Source organism: Rhincodon typus, chromosome 37, assembly GCF_021869965.1.
Source record: "Rhincodon typus isolate 14 chromosome 37, sRhiTyp1.1, whole genome shotgun sequence".
NCBI lineage: Eukaryota > Metazoa > Chordata > Chondrichthyes > Orectolobiformes > Rhincodontidae > Rhincodon > Rhincodon typus.
Window position 1 is genome coordinate 674,477 of NC_063368.1, and position 23,178 is coordinate 697,654.

Sequence of the window (23,178 nt, forward strand, 5' to 3'; positions counted from 1 at the left end):
TCTCAGCTTTCCTGCTCCTCTGATGCTGCTTGGCCTGCTGTGTTCATCCAGCTCTGCACCTTGTTGACTCAGAACTCAGCCAGGTTAGTTCTGATCCCAGATCCAGATAGAGTCCCAAAGGTGGAACGTTGGCAGTTCTTGCTCCTAATGGCACCGATTAAAGGTCATAACCTGGAGAATAATTATGATCCTCTGCCAGGTGCTGACCATGTCAATTTATGTGACAACTAGGGCTCTTGTGAGGCAGTGGTAGTGTCCCTACATTTTGAGCCAGAAAGCCTAGGTACCCAACTGTTCTAGAGGTGTACAATAATATATAAGCAGGCTGATCAGAAGAAGAAAATAAATGATAACTGATTAGAGAGTATACAAGAGACTCAGGAGCTGAGTACAAAACATCCAAACCATTAAGAACTCTGATGGAGTCAGATCATTATGCAAAGGTGCGGATCACTTTTGAAACAAGACCATGTCTATGCTGTTCTTTTTCTTTCACAGAGCTTTGAACCTTACGGACACTGCCTGGCATCACCACTGATGTGTGGATATTGAGACAAATTGGTGAAACATACAAAACCATACTTTGAAGCAATCATTAAGAACAGTGAGCCATTATCCTAAATGACAATATCTAGCATACCACATGAGGCAAAAATCACTAAGTATAGCAGTAACTGTGCTCGAGATGGGACAGTGTAGTCATTTGATTTCAAGCCATTGGAAATAGTTGTCAATGATATTGAGAAAAAATTTACCCCTAAAGATGAACAGAACCATCCATAGGCACACCATGGGCAAGATGAGGGCAGAAAGGTTCCTTGTGGTCTTGCCTATGTGACTCACACATTGAATAATTGGAGTCATGCCTTAATGGCCTTTCAAATACCAGGATATCAAATGGAATTGCAGGTCAGTGCTTTACACTTGGCAATGCTCTGGTCTCCTCAGTATATGTGTTGAAGAACATCCAACCTGATGACCCTAAGAATAAAAAAGCATTGTAAACTTACTTACAAAGCTAAGGTGATGGTATTGCTTGAAATATTGCTTTAGTGGGAGTTTATGCAGGCCAACCAGTGGTGCAGTATTCCTGAATTTGTGTACATTCACCGTTGTCTTCTTGAGACGTATGATTCTTTTTCAATTTTTGAGTCGTTGTTGGGAGTAACTTGGTTGTTGAAGAGGCATGGCATTCTACATCCTCTTCAAAGGAGGCATAATTCTGTTTAGGCTCCCCAAAAGGGTGCACAATAAAGCATCAGCATCTACATCCAAGAACTTAAGCACTCTCTATTCTCTTGTAGACTTCACAAATATTGAATGATTTATTGTAACGTGTATTCAATGAAAAATTACAGCAAAAGTGTGTACCTTCATAATACATAAATGGCACTATTCACGGTTTGCCCTAGATGCATCAAAGCACATGAGGCACAAACGGAACCTCTGGAGACTTGAGGTGCCATCTTTACCAGTTCTTAGTAAAGAGGGTTCTAAATGCTTATGATACGTATTTCTGATGAATTTAAGACTGAAGATATAATCTTAGAACTTTACACACACTTATGGGACATGCAAGGACTGCTTTCTCAATTACAGTGTAGCACTGTTCAGTAATTGCTTGTGCCCTGGCAACATAGTGAAAGCCATAACACTTGATTTGAAGTAAAAATGCTCCTGAGCTGATGGAAGAGGCTGCTGGCTTCAATAATAGTGGGCAATTCCAGTTCTTAGTGGCCAGGATTTGATGTGACTGTGTACCTGATTATATTAAAGCTTTACTGGTGTGTAACATAGAAAATAGGTGCAGGAGTAGAAGTACAATCAGTTCAATCATAGCTAGTCATGCAATCTCAGCATCCCATTCCCGCGCTCTCCCCATACCCCCTTGATCCTTTTAGCCGCAAGGGCCACATCCAGCTCCCTCTTGAATATATCTAATGAACTGGGCCCAATAGCTTCCTGTGGGAGAGAATTCCACAACTCTCTGAGCAAAGAAATTCTTCTTCATCTCAGTTCTGAATGGCTTAATCCTTATTCTTAGACTGCTATCCCTAATTCTGGATTTCCCCAACATCAGGAACATTCTTGCGGGAACTTAACTAGTTTGCATATGTCTCTAATATATATTCAGTAGAAGCTAATAAATTTGCTTCATGTTAAAGTGCAGGTGTCTTCTTGTAGTTATTTCGATCAGACCTTAAAGACCTGTTAGGTACTTTCAAGCCTGACAATGCAACAGGACAAAATTTGCCTCCTTGAAGGGGGTGGATCAATGACCAGCGGCATAGATTTATCGTAAGGGGAAGAAGGTTTAGAGATGTGAAAAAAAAAATTTTCACCCAGAGGCTGGTGGGAATCTGTAACTAAGATAGAGACAGGAACCTTCATAACTTTTAAGAAATATTTAGGTGTGTACTTATAATGCCAAAGCATATAAGGCTATGGGCCAAGTGCTGGAAAAAGGATTAGAATAGTTAGGTGGTTATTTTTGACTGGTGCAAATAAGACAGACTAAAGGGCCTTTTTCTGTGCTGCTGATCTCTATGACTGTAAGGCAATCTAAGGCACTTGCATTGGAAAATTTCAAGTGCTGAAGTGACTCCAAACAGAAGTTAACTTAGCAGTCATGTTGCAGTTGCATAGAAATTTAGTTAGACCACATTTGGAAGACTGGATACAGATCCAGTTGCCACACTACCAGAATGTGGAAGCTGTGAAGAGAGCACATGAAAGGTTTACCAGGATGTTGTCTGATTTGGAGGGATTAGCTATGAGGAGAGATTAGACAAACTTGGTTTGTTTTCACTTGTACGTCTGAAGCTGAGGGGACAACCTGATCGAAGTTTTACAAAATGTTAAGAGGCATGGGTAGAATGGATAGTTGGAGTCTTTTTCCCAGGGTACAAATATCAATTACTAGGAGGCACAGATTTTAAGGTAAAAGGGAAAGTTTAAAGGAGATGTGAGCGGTAAGTATTTTACACAGAGGGTGGTAAGTGCCTGGCATGTACTGCCAGAGGAGGTGGTAGAAGCAGATACAATATCAACATTTAAGAGGACCTTGGCAGATAAACAAAGACAGGGAATACAGCAATATGCATTGCTTAGAGGCAAAAGATCTTTAGTTTAGAAAGGCATCACATATCAGTGCAGGCCTCACAGGCCAAAAGGTTTGTTCCTGTGCTGTACTGTTCTTTGTGATTAAAGGCTGTCTTCCAAAGGCAGTGATAAAAGTAATTTAGAGTTTGCAGTCAGTACCCAGTGAAAGCTGGAAAAGTCATTATTTCCATCTAATTTACTCTTCACTAACATCTGGGGACTAGTACCAAAATTGGGCAAGCTGTCTCACAGACTAGTTAAGCAACAGCTTGACATAGTCATACTCACGGAATCATACCTTACAGATAATGTCCCACACATTACCATCACCATCCCTGGATATGTCCTGTCTCATTGGCAGAACAGACACAGTGGTGTACAGTCGGGATGGAGTTGCTCTGGGAGACCTCAACATCGACAATGGACCCCATGAGGTGTCATGGCTTCAGGTTAAACATGGGCAAGGAAACCACCTGCTGATTATTACATACCATCCTGCCTCAGCTGATGAATTGGTACTCCTCCATGTTACACAACACTTAGAGGAAGCACTGGGGATGGCAAAGGCACAAAATGTACTTTGGGTGGGGTATTTCAATGTCCACCACCAAGACTGGCTTGGCAGTGGTATTACTGATCGAGCTTGTCAGGTCCTAAAGGATAAAGCTGCTAGACTGGGTCTGTGGCAGGTGGTGAGGGAACCAACAAGAGGGAAAAACAGACTTGACCTCATCCTTACCAATTTGCCAGCTATAGTTGCATTTGTCCATGATAGTATTGGTAAATGTGACCATTACACTGTCTGTGTGGAAACGAAGTCCCACCTTCACATTGAGATTAACCTCCATCGTGGCACTTTCACTGTGCTAAATGGGACAGACTTCAAACAGATCTAGCAACTCAAGTCTGGGCATCCATGAGGTGCTGAGGTCCATCAACAGCAGCAGAGTTGTACTCCAGGACAATCTGTAATCTCATGGCCTGGCATATCCCCCATTCAAACATTACCAATCAGCCAGGGATCAACCGTGATTCAGTGAAGAGTGCAGGAGGGTATGCCAGGAGCAGCACCAGGCAACCTGGTGAAGCCATCAAACAGGACTATTTGCACACCAAACAGCACAAGCAGCAAGTGATAGACAGAGCTAAGTGACCCCACAACCAATGGATCAGATCTAAGCCCTATAGTCCTGCCACATCCAGTCGTGAATGGTGGTGGACAATTAAACAACTCACTAGAGGAGGAAGCTCCACAAATATCCGCAACCTCAATGATGGAAGAGCCCAGCACATCAGTTCAAAAGATAAAGCTGAAGCTTTCACAGCAATCTTCAGCCAGAAGTGCTGAGTGGATGATCCATCTCGACCTCCACCAGTGGTCCCCAGCATTACAGGTACCAGTCTTCAGCCAATTCAATTCACTCCACGTGATATCAAGAAACGGTTGGAGACACTAGATACTTTAAAGACTACAGGCCCTGACAACATTCCGGCAATATTACTGACGACATGTGCTCCAGAACTTGTTGCTCCCCTAGACAAGCTGTGCCAGTACAATCACAATACTGGCATCTACCCAACAATGTGGAAAATTGCCCAAGTATGTCCTCTACATAAAAAGCAGGACAAATCCAACCCGGCCAATGGAAGGAGTCATTAACAGTCCTATCAAGCAGCACCTGCTCAGAAATAACCTGCTCAGTGACGCCCAGTTTGGGTTCCGCCAGGGCCATTCAGCTCCTGAACTCATTGCAGCCTTGGTTCAAACGGTCAAAAGACCTGAATTCCAGAGGTGACGTCAGAGTGACAGCCCTTGACATCAAGGCTGCATTTGACCGAGCGTGGCATCTAGGAGCCCTAGAAAAACTAGAATCAATGGGTATAAGGGGGCAAACACTCCAGTGGTTGGAGTCATACCTGACATGTAGTAAGATGGTTGTGGTTGTTGGAGGTCAAACATTTCAGCTCCAGGACATCTCTGTAGGAGTTATTCAGGGTTGTATCCTTGGCCTAGCCATCTTCAGCTGTTTCATTAATGACCTTCCCTCTATCATAAGGTCAGAAGTAGGGATGTTCGCCGATGACTGCACAATGTTCAGCACTATTTGTGACTCCTCAGATACTGAAGCAGTCCGTGTTCAAATGCAACAAGATCTGGACAATATCCAGGCTTGGGCTGACAAGTGGCAAGTAACAATCACGCCACACAACTGCCAGGCTATGACCATCACCAATAAGAGACATTCTAAACACCACTCCTTGACATTCAAGGGTGTTACCATCACTGAATCTCCCACTATTAACATTCTGAACGTTATCATTGACCAGGACCTCAACTGGATTCACCACATAAACACAGTGGCTACAACAGCAGGTCAGAAGCTAGGAATACTATGGCGAGTAGCTCACCTCCTGACTCCCCAAAGCCTGTCCACCATCTACAAGGCATAAGTCAGGAGTGTGATGGAATACATCCCACTTGCCTGGATGGGTGCAGCCCCAACTACACTGAAGAAGCTTGACATCATCCAGGACAAAGCAGCACGCCTGCTTGATTGGCACTACATCCACAAGCATCCACTCCCTCCACCACCAACGCTCAGTAGCAGCAGTGTATACTACCTACAAGATGCACTGCAGAAATTCACCAAAGATCCTCAGACAGCACCTTCCAAACCCATGACACTTCCATCTGGAAGAACAAGGGCAGCAGATATATGGGAACACCACCACCTTAAAGTTCCCCTCGAAGCCACTCACCACCCTGACTTGGAAATATATCGCCATCCCTTCACTGTTGCTGGGTCAAAATCCTGGAATTCCATCCCTAATGGCATTGTGGGTCAACCCACAGCAGATGGATGGCTACAGTTCAAGAAGGCAGTTCAGCACCCCCGTCTCAAGGGCAACTAGGGACAGGCAATAAATACTGGCCAGCCAGAGACTACCACGTCCCACAATGAATTAAAAAAAATTTACTGAAGACTGAATTCCATGGGAGCTTTGCCCATCTCTCATCAACAGATACCATGGGTTGGATTTCCCTTTCATTGCGTTCATTGAAGTTGACACAAATACTCAAGTAATCATTAGCTTTATACACAGATGCTGGAGCACCAACAATGAACTGGGTGATATCTCCCTTCTGATCTTCATAAGAGTGGATGTAGATCTTTCCTCAGGGTAAATAAGCCCACAGGTTTCACAGAAGATTTCAAGAATGCAGCCTCTGGAAATGTGGTACAGGCAGAGTCAATGAGGCATTCATGAGGGCATTGATGATTATTTGGATAGAAATGGTGTTCAGGGTTTTGGAGGAAGGGCAGGAGATTGGCACTAGGTGTAATACAGCTGGTACAGGCACAATCGGCCAAATGGCTGTCTATTGGACTGTAACAATTCTATGATTCTGTGAAGGTGAAGTGATAAGCTGTTTATACTTTGCCCAATCCAGTGAAGAGTTTAAGGAATTTTCCCTTGAGCTCATGAAGTCTACCCAATTGACTAGCTCATCTATCTTGCAAATAAGAAATAAGTCTGTGTAAGTTCTGCAGCTCAGTTGGGAGGATTCCTGATTGTAGATTATATAGAGGACTTCAGAAATGTCTCTTTCTCTATGACAAAGAGCAGCACTTATCCGGCCTACTGCATCTTGAGTATGCCCTGAACCATGGAATAATGGCATGGTGTTACGACCAGACCTTGAGCAAGGTTCCCCAATTTGTTATTGTTTCAGATAAGACACTGCAAATTGTTAGGCTCCCGGGAAAAATAAGTGAACTAGTTCCCCATGATTATTCACCCACTCCTACAGTCTGTCACAATAATGTTAATTTATAAAAGATCTACCTTTCTCCTCGACCCAAATGAACTTATGGTTTAAAAGAAGCCTATTTAACCAGGCTTTCTGGAATCAACGAAGAGAATGAGTTTATTTACTCTAAACACAAAAATAGTAACAAAACACAGACACAGATCAAAAATAAGAGAGTCGAAAAAGATAAGAGAAAGCAGATCAGTCTCTGAATTCTTCTTGAAGAGTAGATATGAAGAATTTATGGTCTTTATAGATGGCAGCAGTAGTGCTGATATGGGCAACTGACAGGTCAATTTCGAGATTCTTTGTTTTATACGTTGATTAAAATTCCTTTTAAACCGGCAGCTAGCACTCAGAAGGAACTGTAGTCTTGTCCTTTTACTTTAACTGCAGTGTGGGAATATTTCAAATAGTTGTTCTCAAAGTTTAGTGCACAACCAAACCATTTGCCAATGACACACAAAGTAGTGTTGCATTCAATTTTTAACATTTATTTTGTTTCCACAGGAGGTGGCTTTTTATTGAGAGAGCTATAGTCATTCCCTTCATTATCTTTTCTTGTTAAGTCTCTTGCTTGAAGTTTTCCTGACTCTTTACAAGTACAACCTTCCATTGGCTTCACATGGAGCTTGACAAGGCAGTTATTGAATGTACACTCATAGTTTTTCTTTTTTTTAAAAGTAAGTACATTTTGGAATTAAAATTTAAAATGTCTACTTCAGGATTCTGAAGTAGATAGGTGGAAGAATCCAGGTTTAAGCCTTCATGGTTGAAAATACCAGTAGCACACCAGAATTCCAAGAGTCAGGGGTCAGAGGTGAGTGTAGTGACCATCATGAAGAAGGTGGTGCTGGGAGAGCTGAAAAGTGTATAAATCACCTGCAGTGGGTGGAATACAGCCCAGGATTTTGAAGGAGATTGTGGAGGCATTGGTGGTTATCAGGAAGGGCCCCAGAAAACTGGAAAATAGATAATACAAGGAAGGAAGGCAAAAGATGAGAAATATATAGGCCAGTTAGCTTGACCTTAGTCACTGGTAAGATTTTAGAGTCCATTGTTAAGGATGAGATTGCAGAGTACTTGGAAATGCATGGTAAAAGAGAGCTGAGTGGGCATGGCTTTGTCCAGGGCAAATCATGTCTGACAAATCTGTTAGAATTCTTTGAGGAGGTAACAAGCAAGTTAGGCAAAGGAGGACCTGTGACATATAGTCATATAGCACAAAACAGACTCTTCGATGCCGACTAGGTTTCTCAAACTAAAACTAATCTCATTTGCCCGTGCTTGGCCCATATCGCACTGAACCTTTCCTATTTATGTACCTGTCCAAATTTCTTTTAAATGCTGTAACTGTACCTGAATCTACCTCTTCCCCTGACAGTTCATTCCACATACAAACCACCCTTTGTGTGAAAAAGGTGCCTTGCAGGTCCCTTTTGAATCTTTCCCCTCTCACCTTAAAATTATGCCTTCTAGTTTTGAATTCTCCTACTTTAGAGAAAGGACCTTTGCTATGCCCCCTCATGATTTTATAAACCTTTATAAGGTCATTCTTCAACCTACTATGTTCCAGGGAAAAAAGTCCCAGCCTCTCCTTATAACTCAAACGCTACGGTCCTGGTAACATCCTTTAATTCATTTTAATCATGGCAGATCATCCAACTCAGTACCCTGTTCCTGCTTTCTCCCCATATCCTTTGACCCCTTCAGTCCTAAGAATCTACAGCTTTATTTAAAGTTTTCAATATTTTGGCCTCAACAGTTTCCTGTGGCAGAGAATTCCATATGATCACCACTCTCTGAGTGAAGAAATTCCTCCTCATATCCTAAAAGGCCTATCCCCTATCCTTAGACTGTGACCCTGGTTCTGGATTCACCAGTCAGCAACCAGCGGGGAATCAGCTCAAATGGTAGAGCGCTCGCTTTGCAAGTGATAGGTAGTGGGATTGATGCCCGCATTCTCCACTCCCTTTGGGTGGCACGGTGGCTCAGTGGTTAGCACTGCTGCCTCACAGCACCAGGAAACCGGGTTCCATTCCAGCCTCGGGAGACAGTCTGTGTGGAGTTTGCACATTCTCCCTGTGTCTCCCCAGAAATGCAGGGGTAGGGAATGGGTCTGGGTGAGATGCTCTTTGGAGGGGCGGTGTGGACTTGTTGGGCCGAATGGCCTATTTCCACACTGTAGGGATTCTATGATTCTAACACGCTTCCTGCATCTACCCTGTCTTATTCTGTTAGAATTTAATGGGTTTCTATGAAATCTCCCCTCATTCTTCCAAACTGTAGTGAATTTAGTCCTAATCGATCCAGTATCTCCTTGCACAAAACCTTTGTTGCTCCTTCATCATTGCCAAAACAGCCTTCCTCAGAGAAGAAGAGCAATACTCCAGGTGTGATTTTACCAATACCCTGTAAGTTGCAGCAAGTCATCCCTGCTTCTCTACTCGGATCCCCTCGCTATGAAAGCCAACATACCATTTTCCTTCTTCACTGCATGCGGCACCTACATGCTTATGAGGTTACCACTGCTAAATCCAGTAGGGAATTCAGAAGAAATGATGGGGGTCAAGATGGGAGAACAGTGGCAATAGAGGCCTCAGTATCTGAATTCAAACATGAAGAACAAACTCATAAATCCAGGTCTTTCTATGTGAGAAAGTGCTGATATTTGTAACTTGGAGTCATTGCTGTCTATTATGGGTCTACATCTCCTGCTATTTGATTCAGTGCTGCACTGTTTTTGGCCTCTCAGCCTCTGAGGATGAATGTGGAGTGAGGGGCTATTGAGGATTTAAGATTATCCTTGGGTTTTGAGGAATGGCACAGACACCAAATTCATTAATATATTCCTCTCTCTGATACAGTAAGTAACAGGGAGATGCAAGTAAAGGGTAGGACAGCGCGAAACACAATTTTTTAAAAAATCATTCACGTGTGAAAAGGGAATAGTGGGATTTATTGCCTATCCCTAATTTTCTCCAAAAAGTGATGCTGAATTGCCTTCTAGAACTTCTGTAGTCCACGCGGCACTTAATATGATAGAGTAAAGAGAAATACATATTAGAGTAAGTGTAAAAGGTTAAGTCAGAGAACAGGTGATTTTCTTTTTAATAAGCTTATTGTCAGTATGATCAACTTGGATTGGGTGGGGAGATCCAGAGGAGATTTACAAGAATGATCCAACGAATGAAGGGCTTGTCATATGAAGAACAGTTGGGATGCTGGGTCTGTACTCATTGGAATATTGAATAATAGTGGGGGCCAGGGAAGGGGAAGAAATCTGATCGAAATTTACAGAATACTGAAAGGCCTGGATAGTGTGGACACGGAGGAAATGTTTCACTGATAGGAGAGCCTAGAACCTGAGGGTACAGCCTCAGAATGAAGCAAACACCCTTTAGAATTGAGAATTTCTTCAGCCAGAGAGTGGTGAACTTATGGAACTCATTGCCACAGAAGGCTGTGGAAGCCAAGTCATTGAGTGTATTTAAGACAGAGATAGAAAGGAATCAAAGGCAACAGGGGAAGGCAGGAGAATGGGGTTGAGAAACATATTAGCCATGGTTGAAAGGCAGAGCAGACTTGATGGGCTGAATGGCCTAATTCTGTCTATGTCTTATGGTCCAAGGCAGGGTGTGGTATCAGAGAAAAATCACATGTATCCAATTTAAAAGTTGTCTGTGGCCAATAACTTGTACTTCGGCAGTACTGCAATGCCCTTTGGTTTCTGTGCTTAAAAAAGTCGTTCATACAAGAGATTTCTAGAGCTTTCAAAGCTGTTTTCGGAGAGGTCTGTCATTAAATTTTCAACTTGGAGCTGAAAGCTTTCTGTCACAGCAAGCTGTTTGAAAATGCCCCTCCTATTGCAGCATTGATACTCTCCATTAGTGCTGTAAGGACGTGGTGGTTATGTGATTATTTCCCAATGCAATGGAGACATCTGACAACGGCTGTGGCCACCCTGTCTCTTCCAACTCTGCTTGTTGGCAGGCATTGTCGTATCCCCTGAGAATGATAGCCAATAATAATCATTTTGAAAGGATGCAGCATTTGCTGCAGAATTTTAGTTGGCTGTGTTGAACTTTTCTAGTGTGCACTTGTATCACATTTTAAACTAAATCTTTAAACTAACGAAGGTGCAAAGGCATTTGGAATATTCAAGTTTCTTATTAAAAAGGTCTTCAGCTATGTTACTAACTGCACATAGTATAATCTTGATCTGATCATTCTGGTTTTTATGGAAGTCCAGACATGCTGCATTTGCAGTTGAAGAGGTGACACCACTTGATCCAATGCACAGCCTGGCGATGTAATGATCCAGGGGATCAGGAAAGAGGAATATTTCACCATGTTGCAGCAAATCTATTTTCAGCTGCTGTGTGACTCTAATGGCAATTCAGTGCTGTTTTGGGTAATTCACAAAGCGCTCCACTGACCATTTTTTGACTTTCTCCTCATTTCCTGGTGTCAATGAGGATAGTAAAGAAATAGTTTGCAGACCACTACCATCATGCATCAATACTATGGCTGGGTTTTCGATGTCTTTGGTGGAAGACCACAAAAAAGTCATGATGTTACAAACTAATGAACAGTTATTACGTGTACAAGGTATGATCTTGTTTATAAGGTAAACAGCTGCAGGAGCTCATTAGAACTTTTCTCAGGTTCCAGCCATATGTGAGCTAGAATCATGTAATATCACTAACGATGCACTCTAACAATTAGCTGGTAAAATCCCTTCTGAGGATAGAAGCCAGGCCATCTTCATCAGCGCCTTGCAGATTCCATATAATTAGTGGTTGTCACACATCAGGGCTTCTCTGAGGCAATTAAGCGATTTTGAGATTAAAGAAGATGAGTGTTGTCAACCATACCAAAAATGTTTGGCAGTGAACTCCTCTGTTCATGATAATTGTATTAAAGTGAATGAAATGTCCAGGAGGTGGCATAGTGTTCTCGGGAAACTAAGAACACATAAAGAAACAATTGTCTTCATGGCTCAATTCCAAAGAGTGTGCGTGAATGGAAAGACCTCAAGATACATATGCATCAATCTCAGAAGATGAAAGGAAATATTAAGAGTGTGGTTAGATTTATTTATTAATTTGTCACAAGTATTAAGTATAGCAATACATAAGTACACAAAAAGTGCACAAAGTCACTATTCACTGGCTCTCACTTGGTTACAAAAACCAGAATTAAAAGATTTTAACACAGCCAAAAGGTAAGCAAGAAAAAAAATAAAAGTCCAGATCTCAGAGTCTCAAGCCCCAACTCCACAATGTTGCAAGTGCTGCTCCAATCGCTAGGACACCCAGGAGGCCGCCGCCACCGCCATGCAAAAGACCAGTTCTCGTCACCATTGCCATCATACCGGCCTGCTCTCGCCGCCGACTGCTGCCACCTCACTGGCCTGCTCTTGCTCCGCTGCCTCACCAGCCTGCTCTCACTGCCGAACCAGCCCACTCTTGATCTGCTGCTGTCACTCCGGATCATGCTTTATCCATCATCACTGCAGGTCATGGCCCGCGCATTCAGCTCCTGCCATGCGGTTCCTGGTTGCAACCTGATTCTTTCTCGATTCCTTCGATAGGTAGTTAAAAGTAGGGGGTGTGAAATAGAATTACTGCAGAGATGAGAGAGAAGAGAAAAAGAGAGGAAAAGGAAAGGGAATTGGCAAGCAGAGTGGAGCTCCAAATGGAACAACTTACCCTTGCCAGTGTTACCAAAGCAAATGAAACATTTTGAGTCTTATATGGAGGAACTGAATACAAAAACAGGCAATTATACTGAACCTTTCTAAAGGTCTGTTCAGGCCACAATTGGAGTATTACATTCAGCTCTAGTCATCTTTAGGATATATTTGAGGTTGCCTGAAGAGGTGTAGAAGGTATTTCGTCAATTATTTCTAACTTATTTCTAACTGCAAGGTTAGATTGGAAAAAGCTTGGGTTTACCTTGGAGCAATAGATTTTGGTATTCTTGCGCTGTTCCTACCATGCCCTCCTGCATTCATCATGGAACCAGTTTGTTGGATGATGCTGGAATGGATGATATTGCCAGACTAAGGTTACATATTGTGGTTGAATATGAATCTGCTGCTGCTGGTCCGTATTGCTTTATGGATGCCCAGTTTTGAGTGCTAGATCTGTTCAAAATCAATCTGATTTAGTACAGTGAAAGTATTGGAATTACTCCAACCAGTATTTGCACTCTGCTTCCAACCCCTAACCCCCCTTCCCAACCCCAACATTGACTAATTTGTCCAGGGCTAGCTGACGCCATACTCTGTCAAATGCTGCTTCGATGTCAAGGGCAGTCATTCTCACCACAGCTATGGAGATGAGCTTTTATCCTTATTTGGAACATGGCTGTAGTGAGATCAGGAGCCAGGAGCCAAGTGGCCCTGACAGAATCCAAACTGAGCGTCAGTAAACAGGTTATTCCTTTGCAAATTCCATGGTAACTTTAGCAGGACAAAGCTAAACAATAAGGTAATCTATGATTTAAACCAAATATTCTTAGATCATAACCTTCACTCTCACATAGACAGACAAAGATCAGGGATATATAAGAAAGAAAATAGGAGAACTGTAATTTGCCAGTTCAATTAAAGTATCAAATGATGAATGCTAATGTAATCCTTGGACAAGGACTAATCACAGGCACATAATTGTATTTATAATTTCAAAGTAAGCAGCGAATGCAAACACATGCAGACTTCCAGAAGTATTTACTCATTTCTTACAATAAACCAAAATGCAATACCTCGCTTTCATCCAGATTGAACTCCATCTGCCATTCTTCAGCCCACTCGATCAAGATCCCTTTGTAATTATAGAAATCCTTCTTCGCTGTCTGCAATGCTGCCAATTTTGGGGCCATCCACAAACTTACTAACCATGCCTTCTACATTCTCATCCAAATCATTTACATAAATGGTAAACAGAACAGGATCCAGAACTGATCCCTGTAGAACACCGCTGGTCACAGGTGTCCACTCCGAAAAGCAACGCTACACTATTACTCTCTCTCTCCTGTCATTAAGTCAATTATGTATCTAATTGGCAAGCTCACCCTAAATCTCATGTGACCTAACTTGACTAATTAGTCTACCATGCAGAACCTTATCAAAGGCTTTACTAAAATCCAAATAAACAATGTTTACCGTACTGCCATCATCAATCTTTTTGGTAACTTCTGCAAAAAACTAAATCAAGTTTGTGAGACATGATTGTTCTTGCACAAAACCATGCTGACTGTCCTAATCAATTTTTACCCCTCTAAATGTCCATAAATCCTATCTTTTATAATCACCTCCAACAATTTACCCGCAACCGAAGTCAGACTCACAGGTCTATAGTTGCCCCTTTTCTCCTTACACCCTTTCTTACACAAAGGTGCAACATTCGCCACCCTCCAGTCATCTGGCACTTCACCTGTAGTTATAGAAGATGCAAATATTCCTGCAAGGGATCTCAAAATTTCTCCATAACTTTCCAAATTGTTCTGGATACATTAAATCAGGTCTCAGAAATTTATCCACTTTTATGTTCTTTAAGACGACCCAAATTTTCTCTTCTGTAATGTAAACTGTTTTTAAAATATCAAAGTTTATTTCTCTGCATTCTCTAGACTCCATTTCTTTCTCCACAAAAAAAATATCAATTTAGTATCTCTCCCATCTCCTGGGGTTTAACACAAAGACGACCTCCTTGATCTTTAAAAGGCCCAACCCTCTCACTATTTACCCTCTTGCTCTTAATGTATTTGTAGAATCTCTTTGGATTATCTTTAGCCTTGTCTGCCAATGCTATTTCATATCCCCTCTTTGACTTCCTGATTTGTTTAAGAATGCCCCTACACTCTTTATATTAAGAGATTCAATTGAACCAAGTTGTCTGTATCTAAAATAAGATTCTCTTTTATTCTTGACTAGAACCTCTATATCTTTATTCATCCATTGTTGCTAAATCTTACCAGTCTTATCCTTCACTCTAACAGGAGCATAATGCCTCTGAACTCTCATCATCACGCGCTTGGAACGCCTCCCACTTGTCAGACATCCTTTTACCTGTGAACAGTCTACTCCAATCAACTTATGAAAGTTCCTATCTCATACCATTAAAATTTGCCTTGTGCCAATTAAAAACTCTAATCGTTATGGAAGGCTTACCCTTTTCTATAACCATTTTGAAACTAACAGAATTATGATCGCTAGACCCAAAGTGATCCCCAACGTTTACTTCAGTCACATGCCCTGCCTTATTGCCCAAAAGAAGTTCTAGTTTTGCTCCTTCTCTAGTAGGAGTATCCACATATTGATAAAGAAAATTTTCTTGAACACATTTGACAAATTCTTCACCATCCAAACCTTTAACACTATGGTAGCCCCAGTCATTGTTTGGAAAATTAAAATCCCCTATTATTACAACCTTATTATGCTTACATATATCGGAGATCTCCCTACATATTTGTTTCACAATTTCCCTCTTACTGTTGGGGGATCTATAGTACAATCCCATCAAAGTGATCTTTTCTTTGTTATTTGTAACTTCTACCCATATATTTTCACTGGACGAGTTTTCAGAAATATCTTCGCTAGTTACAGCAGTAATGTATTCTTTCATCAAAAATGTTATCCTCGTACTTGCTTGCCTCCTTTCCTATCCTTCCTTATAGCATTTAAAACCTGGAACACTCAGCTGCCAGTTTTGTCCATCTCTCAGTCAAGTTTCTGTAATAGCTATGACATCTCAATCCCATGTTTTTAAACATGGCTTGAGTTCATCAGCCTTACCTGTAAGACCCCTGCATTGAAATAAATACAATTCAGTTCTTCAGAGTTACTACATACTCTGACTCTCTCTTGTCTTTCTTTTCTAATTGATGTGATCTCCCCACATGTGCTCTTCAAAACCTTCCCCATCAATGCTTCCGTTTATACTGCTATTTAGAAATCCTCCATTCCCCCTCTCTATCAGTAAAGTCTCCCTTAATAGAATGAGGAAATCTCCTTGCTAAGATATCCGTCCCTTTTCAGTCTAAGTTAGACCCATCCTTTTTGAACAGGTCTTTTCTATCCCAAAAGGCATTCCAATTGTCCAAAAACCTGAATCCCTGAACAATACACCAGCTCTTCAGCCACTGATTTACCACCTCTAATCTTTGTTCCCTCCCTTGTTTGAGTTTGGCATTGGGTGTAAACCAAAAATTACTATTTTTAAGCCTCTATGTTTTAATCTTCTACCTAACCTCTTAAATTCACTCTGTGCTGCTTTAATCTTTTCCCTAAAAATGTCATACAGTAATACAGCATGGAAACAGGCCATTCAGCATAAACGGATCCATGCTGACCATGGTGCCTACTCAGCTGGTTCCAATTGCTCGCATTTGGTCCATATCCCTCTAAACCCTTCTCATCCATGTACCTATCCAAATATTTTTAAAATGTTACTATTGTACCTGCCTCAACCACTTTCTCTGGCAATCCATTCCATATATGCATCATTTTCTGTGTGAAGAAGTTACCCCTCAAGTCCTTCTTAAATCTTTCCCCTCTCACTTTAAACCTATGCTCCCTGGGAAAAAGACTATATGCATTCATCCTATCTATGCCCCGCATGATTTTATACACCTCAACAAGGTCACCTCTCATTCTCCTACATTCCAAGGAATAAAATGCTATCCTGGCCAACCTCTCCTTATAATTCAGGCCTAGTAGTCCTGGTGACATCCTCGTAAATCCTCTTTTCATGCTTTCCAGTTTAACTATGTCTATCCTATAACAGGGTGATCAAAACTGTACACAATACTCCAGGTGTTATTCCTACCAATGTGTATAATAACTTCTGGCTTCTCAATCTCACCTTTACGAATATGCTTGAAATGGAAAGCGACAAACCATCCTAAAGTTACACTAACTGCCACAGAATCTCTTGTCTATGCCCCCGACAGGTAAGTCCCCTATAACAATAATTCTATTAAATCTTACCAAAAGCTGCCAAAAATATGAACTCCAAGTGTCCAAAAACTGACTGCCCTTTCATTTTCCTCAGAGGGACTATCCCCTCCACAGTTCCAAAAAATTGAATATCTATTTAATAGTGGAATAGCCACAGAGACTTTTGAAACAGTGAGGGTAAGAACATATGACAGATGAATGTGTGGCTAAAGAATTGGTGCAGGGCCAGGGATTCAGATTCTTGGATCATTGGGATCTTTTCTGAGGCAGAGATGACCTGTTCAAGAGTGACGGGTTGCACCTCAACTGGAGGGGGACCAATATCCTGGCAGGCAGATTTGCTAGTGCTGCAAGGGAGGGTTTAAACTAGAATGGTAGGGGAGTGGGATGCTTAACAGCAGGGAGACAGTGTGAGGCTGAAAGGCGGTACAGTAGTCAGAAATAGCAAGTTCAAGACACAGGTCAGGCTGGAACAGGACAGGGAGTGAGGAATGCCTGTTGGATTAAATTACATCTATTTCAATGCAAGAGGGCTGACAGGTGAGGCCGATGAACTCAGGATATGGATAAGTAGGTGAGAATGGGATATTATAGCCATTACAAAAACATGGCTAAGGGAAGGACAGGACTGGCAGCTTAATGTGTCAGATTACAGGTGCTTTAGGCGGGACAGAGGTGGAGGAAAGAGGGGAAGGGGGGGTCCATTTTTGATTAAGGGGAGTGTCATAACAGTAGTCAGAGATGAAATAACTGAGCGATCATCTAGTGAGGCTTTGTGGGTGGAGCTAAGAAATAAGAAGGGGATGGTAACGCTCTTGGGGTTGTACTACAGGCTGTCAAATAGTTAATGGGAATTAGAGGAACAAATATGCAGGGAGATTGGGGAGACTTGCAGGAGAAAAAGGGTTGTCACAGTGGGGGATTTTAATTTTCCTAACATAGACTAGGACTGCCATAGTGTTATGGGCTTAGATGGGGTGGAATATGTTAAATGTGTTCAGAAAAGTTTCCTAAAGCTGTATATAGAGGTCCTACTCAGGAATGGGCAAAACTCGACCAACTGTTGGGAAATAGGGCAGGACATGTGACTGAGGTGACAGTGGGGAAGCGTGTTGAGACCAGTGACTATAGTTCTATAAATTTTAAAATAGTTATGGAGAAGGACAAAACTGATCCACAGGATTAAGTTCTAAATTAGGGCAGGCGAATTTTGATGGAAATACACAGGAGCTTGCAGTGGTTGACTGGAGTAGTTTGCAGGCAAAGGAACCTCTGGCAAGTGGGAGGCCTTTAAAAGTGTGATAGCTAGAGGTCTATATGTTCCTGTGAGGTGAAGGGCAAGGTTGGCAGGAATAACTAACCCTGGATGACAACAGATATTGAGGCTATGACCAGAAAAAAGGAGGCATGGCTCAGGAACAGGCAGCTGAGATGAACGGAACCCTTGGAGTTATATAGTGGATACAGGAGTTTACTCAGAAAGGAAATCGAGACGGTGAAAAGGGGGCACGCGATAGCTTTGGCTGAGAAGATTAAGGTGAATCCAAAGAGATTCTTTAAATATATTAAAGGAAAAAGAATAACTAGAGAGTGAATAGGACACCTCAAGGACCAAACAGGACATGCATGTGTGGAACCACAGGAGATGGGCAAAGTCCTCAATGAATATGTCTTCTCTGTGTTTACCGTGGAGAAAGACATGAAGACTTGGGAACTTGGGGAAGTCAATGGCGATATCTTGGGGACCGTCCATATCAAAGTAGAGGAGATGTTGGAAGTAAAAGAATGTATGAAAGTGGATAAATCTCCTGGTTCTGATCAGATATATCCAACAACCCTACAAGAGGATAGAGAAGAAATTGCAGGGGCCCTGGCTGACATATTTGCATCATCGTTATCCATGGGTGAGATCCTGGAAGACTGGAGGGTAGCAAATTTTGTGTCCATATTCAAGAAGGGCTGAAAAAAAAATCTGGGAATCATAGACTGGTAAGCTTAACATCTGTGGTAGGTAAGTTGAGAAGATTCTGTGGGATAAGATATACATGCTTTTGGAAAGACAGGATTTGATTAGGTATAGTCAGCATGGCTTTATGCATGGGAGATCATGCGTCACAAATTTGTTAAGAGTTCTTTGATGAAGTGACCAAGAAGATTTATGAGGGCAGGGCAGGAGACGCAGTCTATATGGATTTCAGCAAGGCCTTTGATAAGGTTCCACATGGTAGGCGGCTCAGGATGGTTAGGTTGCATGGAATCCAGGGAGATTTGGCAAATTGGATACACAATCGGCTTGATGGTAGGAGACCAGAGAGTAATAGAAGGATATTTGTCGGACTGGACGACTGCAACTAGTGGTGTGCCTCAGGGGTTGGTGCTGGGCCCATTGCTGTTTGTGGACGACAACTAAAATAGGCTGTATCGTGAAAGGTGAGCAAGCTTATCAGAAATTGCAGCAGGATCTTGATTAGCTGGGGAACTGATCTGAGAAATGGCAAATGGGTTTAATATAAACAAGCATGAGGTGTTGCATTTTGCAAAGTCAAATCAAGGTAGGAGTTTCATGGTGAATGGTAGGGCCTTAAGGAGTGTAGTGGAACACAGGGACCTTGGAGTGCAGGTGCATGGTTCTCTGAAACTGGAGTCACAGGTAAAAAGTCAGTGAAGAAGGCTTTTGGCACACTGGCCTTCAACAGTCAGGGCATTGAGTATAGAAGTTGGGAAGTTGAGGTTGGTTGGCTCGCCGAGCTGGTTTGTTGTTCCGCAGACGTTTCGTTACCACGCTGAGTAACATCCTCAGTGCAGCCTCCGATGAAGTGTCAGTGTGTTTTCCCGTCTGGTTTTTAAACTCTGGAGTCCGTTGAGCTGGATTGCCTCACTTCCGGTTTTCCTTCGTAGTGGAGCCTATGTGGGGTTGAGTTCTATGTGTTTATTAATGGCTTTCTTCGTGGAGTGCCAGGCTTCTAGGAATTCCTGTGCCTGTCTCTGCTTAGCTTGTCCCAGGATTTTGGTGTTGTCCCAGTCGAATTGGTGCTTCTCCTTATCCATGTGGATTGAGATGAGTGACTATTGGTCGTGTCTTTTTGTAGCCAGTTGGTGTTCGTGTACCCTTGTTAGTTTCCTTCCTGTTTGTCCGATGTAGTGTTTTTCACAGTCTCTGAAGGGGATCTTATAGATGACATTGGTCCTGTCCATGGTGGGGAGTGGGTCTTTCGTTCGGGTGAGCAGTTGTCGTAGGGTTGATATGGCCTTTTGTGCCACTCTGATGCCCAGCGGTCGTAGGAGTCTTGTGGTTAGTTCCGATTTGTTCCTAATGTAAGGTAGTGTGATGAGTGTGTCGGGGCGTGTGGTGTCTTCCTGACGTTGTTCGTGTAGGCATCTTCTGACCCAGTTTTTTGGATATCCATTATCCTTGAAAACCAGGAAGAGGTATTCTTCTTCCTCTTAGCATAGTTCTGTGTTGCTGCAGTGTGTTGTTGCCTGTTTAAATAGTGTTTGCACGCAGCTTCGTTTGTGTGTGTTGGGATGGTTACTGTTGAAGTTCAGTACCTGGTCCGTGCGTGTGGCTTTTCTGTGTACTTTCGTTTGGAGTTCCCCACTTGTCTTGCACTCTACCACGGCGTCCAGGAGCTGTTTGTTCTTCTCCTCCTCTCTGGTGAATTTTATTCCGGTGAGGGTGTGGTTTATAAGGTTGTGTGTCTCCTCCAATTTGGTCCGTTTAATGATGACAAAGGTGTCGCCCACGTAGCATATCCATAGTTTTGGTTGGATTAGCGGAAGGGCCGTCCTTTCTAGTCTTTGCATCACTGCCTCTGCTATGAGTCTGGAGATAGGCGATCCCATGGGTGTCCCGTTGATTTGTTCTTACGTTTGGCTGTTGAAAGTGAAGTGGGCGGTGAGGCATAGGTCCAGTAGTTTCAGGGGTATTTGTGAATGAAACATAGAAAGCTACCACACAGGGGCAGCAGGTAGTCAGGAAGGCAAATGGAATGTTGACCCTTATTCCATGGTTTTTGGAGAATAAGAGTACGGCAGTCTTATTGCAACTATACAAGGTGCTGGTGAGACGACATCTGGGTACTTGGACGCAGTTTAGAGAAGGTTCACTAGGGAGTATGGAGGGATTGTTTTATGAGCAAAGTTTGAACAGTTTGGGACTCCACTTATTGGGAGTTTGGAAGAATGAGGTAATCTCATTCTTAAGAGACTTGACAGGGTAAATACTGAGAGGATGTTTCCCCTCACAGAAGAGTCCAGGGCCAGAGGTCATAGTCTTAGAATAAAGAGGCACCAATTTAAGAAAGAGATATTGCAGAAATATTTGTGACATCTATAACTACGGGTGAGGTGCCGGATTACTGGAGAGTGGCTAACGTGCTTTTATTTAAGAAGGGATGCAAGGAGAAGCTTGGGAACTACAGATCTGTGAATCTGACTTCGGTGGTGGGTAAGGTGTTGGAGCTGATTCTGAAAGATCAGATTTATATGCACTTGGAAAGGCAAGGAATGATCAGGGATAGTCAGTTTGGTTTTGTGCGAGGGAAATTGTGACTCAAACTTGATTCAGATTTTTGAGGAAATTACCAAGAAGATTGATGAGGGCGCAGCAGTAAACATTGTTTACTTGGACTTTTGTAAAGCCTTTGACAAGGTTGTGCATGGTAGACTAACTAGTTAAGTTAGATCACATGGGATTCAGGGTGAGCCTGCCAATTGGATACAAAATTGGCTTAATGACAGAGACAGAGAATGGTGGTGGAGAGTTGTTTTCCAGGCTGGAGGCCTGCCACAGCACTGTTCCACAGGGACTGTCTGTGTGGAGTTTGCACACTCTCCCTATGTGTGCATTGATTTCTGTTGGGTGTTCTCATTTCCTCGCACAGTCCAAAGATGTGCAGGTTAGGTGGAATGACCACGCTAAATTGTCCACTGTGTCCAGACTAGGTGGATTAATCATGGTAAATGCAGTATTAAGTGGATAGGGAGGGTGCTGGGTTTGATTAGGGTGCTCTTCAAAAGGTCATTGCTGACCATTTGGCCAAATGCATTCTGTCAGCTCTACAGGGTATGATCCTATGAAATGCCAAAGGATGCATGTGCCATTTAGATGAGTCGCCTGCTCATACCTTAACTTAAAACTATTATACAGATAATAACTTAGCAGTTACTCACCAATCAGCTTCTTCCTGGCACTGGAGGGGGTGCAAAGGAGGTTCACTAGGTTGATTCCGGAGTTGAGGGGGTTGGCTTATGAGGAGAGACTGAGTAGATTGGGATTATATTCATTGGAATTCAGAAGATTGAGGGGGGATCTTATAGAAACATATAAAATTATGAAGGGAATAGATAAGATAGAAGTAGAGAGGATGTTTCCACTGGCAGGTGAAGCTAGGACAAGAGGGCATAGCCTCAAGATTAGAGGGAGCAGATTTAGGACTGAACTGAGAAGGAATTTCTTCACCCAGAGGGTTGTTAATCTATGGAATTCCTTGCCAAGTGAAGTAGTTAACGCTACTTCAGTAAACGCTTTCAAAAACAAGGTAGATTTTTTTTGAACAATAAAGGAATTAAGGGATACGGTGAGAACGCGGGTAAGTGGATCTGAGTCCCCGAAAGGATCAGCCATGATCTTATTGAATGGCGGAGCAGGCTCGAAGGGCCAGACGGCCTACTCCTGCTCCTAGTTCTTATGTTCTTCTTATGTTCCCTGGTACTGCAGAAAGAATCAAATACTGGAAGGTGCAAAAGGTAGAAAAAGTAAAGCTCACCATCTTACTCCCTTCAATAAACTTAAACTTCTCACTCAGTCCAGGCCACACTTAGTACGAGCTGAACTCAAGACCTCTGAATTTATACTACTCAGGACATGGAAAAGTCAGGTCTACTGCAGCTATAGAAACCAGATTAAATTAGCTATTAGCCAACTGCAGTTGCTCTCAGGAGAGAGCATGTTTATCTCTGCCTAAGGCTGGAACAAATTTAAACTTCACTTGAACATTAAATTTTAGTTAAATGAGTTTAGTTAAATGAAAAAAAATTGATCCAAGAATCCCTCATACTCCAAATCCCCAGTTTCTCATCAAATCCAAGCTGCACTCTAGTTTGTGATCCCAACAGAGTGGGAATTGTTGCTAGAAAATTATGTTTTTCTATATCATTTGCAGCTACACTGAAATGCTGTGGAATTCCCATCATAATGCCAATTTGTGATATTACTGGCACACATATCCAATTAATGAATTTTGGCATTGGAATTCCCATGGAAATACTCTTCTGTATTGCAAAACTATATTAC

The 23,178-nt window shown here is 42.4% G+C and overlaps 1 protein-coding gene across 1 annotated transcript in view; it reads right to left on the minus strand.

The window, feature by feature from the left end:
- dmc1 (DNA meiotic recombinase 1) overlaps positions 1-23,178 on the minus strand; it is a 161,087-nt gene that overhangs the window by 80,390 nt on the left and 57,519 nt on the right. The window lies entirely within an intron of this gene.